Source organism: Choloepus didactylus, chromosome 7, assembly GCF_015220235.1.
Source record: "Choloepus didactylus isolate mChoDid1 chromosome 7, mChoDid1.pri, whole genome shotgun sequence".
Classification (NCBI taxonomy): domain Eukaryota; kingdom Metazoa; phylum Chordata; class Mammalia; order Pilosa; family Megalonychidae; genus Choloepus; species Choloepus didactylus.
In genome coordinates this window covers 88,075,550-88,079,125 of record NC_051313.1, presented here as the reverse complement: position 1 = coordinate 88,079,125, position 3,576 = coordinate 88,075,550, and positions in this window count along the sequence as shown.

The following is a 3,576-nucleotide window of genomic DNA, read 5'->3' as shown; positions in this document are numbered from 1 at the left end:
GTGGTGTATATACAAATGGAATATTATTCAGCCATAAAAAGGAAGGAAGTTCTGATACATGTGACAACATAGATTAACCTTGAAAACATCATATTAAGTTAAATGAGCCAGACGCAAAATGATAATATTGTATGATCTTGCTGATATGAAGTAATTAGAATAAACACATTCATAGAGTCAGAAAACAGAATACAGGTTACCAGAAGTTGGGGTAGAGATTGGGATAAGAAATGAGGAGTTAATGCTTAATTGGTGCAGAATTTCTGTTTGAAGTAATGGAACGGTTCTGATAATGGATGGTGGTGATGGTAGCACAACATTGTGAATATAATTAACAGCAGTGCATTATATAGTTAAATGTAGTTGAATGTAGTTAAAAGGGGAAATTTTAGGTTGTATATATGTTACTAGAATAAAAATAAAAAAAAAGAAGACTGTACAATACAGTGAACCCTTATTATACTTTATAGTGCAATTGTAATAATATTTTTGTGAATTGTAACAAAGGGACCACACTAAGACAAGGTATCAATAATAGGGAGAATATATCAGATTTTTGTGTTCACTGAATGGCTTTTCTGTAAACCTACAACTTCTCTAATAACAAAAATATATATACATAAAAAGTAAAAATAAAGCTGCGAAAAGCAAGTGATGGGGAAAAAGTCTGTTTTCAGTCTTTTGATTAAACCATTCTTATGAAATATTTTCTTGTTAAATATACAATCTAAAGGTGATTTTTAAAATATCTATTTACTCTTTTTGAATATTTAATAGTACTCTCTTAGATTCATATAATAAACATTATTCCTTAATGTTTTGAAAAATAATAATCTTTGAGGCTATAATACTATTTTCTAGGTTCAAAATCTGAGACCTCTACTCCCTAATATCTTTTTTTCTTATTATTATTCCAAACCATACTCTATGCACAACAACATCACCAACCAACTTTTTAAAGTTTTTGCATTTGCATTTGATAACATATTTAGAGAAATCTAAAGAATCTTCTTGAGTAAGTTACCTTTTGTTCATTCAGTCTCCTGATAATAGTTTCCTTTCCTGAAGGGGCCAATAGTTACCTCCTTAACAAATCTAACTCCTAGCACTTTGGACACTAAAAATCTCACATTCTTGACTGAATGCTAAAGGCCTTCCTGGTCATGCGACCATCTGCTACCATGCCAACCACTAGCAAACAGAATGTTTCAACTGACAACTAGCACATCTCTCCTGCTGATTTTGCCCAAAGCTTTTCAATTCTTTTGACTTTCAACCTACAAAGCATATAATTAGAAGTTAATATTACAATTAAGTATTACACTTTCTATTAATCTCTGCAAACTAATTCTGGAAGCAATGCACAGAATATTTTCTGACTTAATATTTATAATTTCAAACAGTTTAGTGTTGTGTAATTATTCCTGGGAGGTGAAAAGTGTGAGCTGTTTACATGAGATGAATGGAATCATGAATTTTTAAGTACATGCTCCATTACACTCATAGTGTATTGCTTCTTAATTTACATCTTGCTTTGGGCTATACAGAAGATTATTCTGGCACTTTTTAAAGAGCTGCTCTAAAATCTGTAGATTTATTTCTCAAGGTCTCTTTTTAAACAATTTGGTAGGGAGCAATTACAAATGGGTTGTAAACCATTTGGTAGGGAGCAATTTTGCCATGCATTTGTCAGATAAATTCCCCACTTATCTTATTTGGATTATGGCAATATGATGGATTTAAAGGAAAAGGAAAGCATAAAGCCCCAACTTACTCTAATAGGACAGGATAATTCAGAGCTAGAAGACAATGAATATAATAATATTTTCATGAGCAATCATGTAACTATATTACTAAAAGTGTTTTCCAAATAGCATAGTTGAATGGAGAAAGAAGACAAAAATGTCAGAACCCAGACTAAAGAATTATTTTGTCTAAAATCCAGAATGCTTTATCTAAGAGTAAAAAGCACCAACATTATATGATAGCCTAAAATGAACCTAAATAATTAAGGATATCACTAACCAGGATCTTACTAGGGGGAAAAAAAAAGATTAGGACTTGGAAAGCTTGAGAAATAAGTGTTGTTTATAAATAAAAATGCATAACATTTTAGAAGAAAGCAATATTTGATACAACAAAATTAATGTATTTGTCACTAAATTCCCTGTTTGTAATCAATGTTTTCTGAGATAGAGATAATATGTTTGGGAAAAATCAGAGATGTTATGGTCTCTCATGTAACCTTAGAATTCTATTTGTAATTTTCTACCAAGCATGGAAAGGAGAAAAGTAACAGAATTTTCCTTGATGTCATCAACATGACAATGTAAGACATCCCTTGGAAAAGTCTCTTCTTAGAGTCAACAAATAAAAGGACAAATCCCACTAGATAAGAACTATGGAAGATGATAGAGACTGAAGAAAGACTCCGCAGAAGTTAAATTGAAGAAAAATAAATACAATCTCCCAAATTAGGTAAGAGATTTCCCCCCTGAACTTGCCAGCCTGGATCACTCAGTCCCAGCACAACTTGGAAGTCATTCAGGAGCAGTACAGCTTGGGCCTCTCTTGCTGCAGATTCCCAACACAAAGTCATTCACAGCAGTGAGTTAAAATCCCATGGATATCTAGGAATAGGGTCCCAAGGCTGCAGAGACCCAGGGTGGAACACAAGCCACTGAGGATTGTCACATACAACCCTGGGAGTTCTGGGTGAAGACCACACAGAACTATTGGTAAGAGGGATGCACAGTCAATCCAGTCTCTACTTCCTGGATCACCAAAATGCAAAACAGAACTTTCTGGTTTGACCTTATTCCCTGGGGTGGGATACCCTAAAAGGAAAGCAACACAGAGAAAGTAAAAAGAGGGAAAAATGATCTATGGCATGGCAGGATGGGTCTCAGAACTGAAAAGTGGAAGGAAAATGGGACACTAAGTAAGAGAGAGAATTTTAAAAAATCATAGGAACTGTGCAGAAAAGTCTGCACAAAAACGAAAAGAACAGGTCAGTATTTCTGAAAAAGTAATAGAGGAAAGGAAGCTTTCTTCTGGAGGTGAACAATTGAACAAAAAGTGCAACCTTAAAAATTGTACCTTATATTCAGGGCAAGAAAAAGATGGAGAACAGCTGAGAACAGTAAGCATGGACTACTCTAAAGGTCCAGAATAAGATGGACCAAGTGTCAAAGAAGAGCCTTAAAACAAAGCCAACCAATAACAAAATCCAAAACAAGAAGGATAAATTGAACTTCAGAATTAACATATCAAAATAATCAGAAGCCCAGACATCAGCAAAAGAATTACAAGCCATACTAAGAAACAGGAAGACATGGCTCAGTAAGGGAACAAATTATAACTTCAGAAGATATGCAGAATTTGGAACAACTAATCAAAGAAGTAGAAAAAAATCTCCTATATTACTTCAAGGAGTTGGAAGATGATATGGATATAGAGATAAATGGTATTAAGAACACAATATGTGACCATAAGGATGAATTTGGAAACTTAAAAAGGAACATAACAGAAGTTATGGAGATAAAAAGCCCAATAATTGAGATTAAAAATATACTA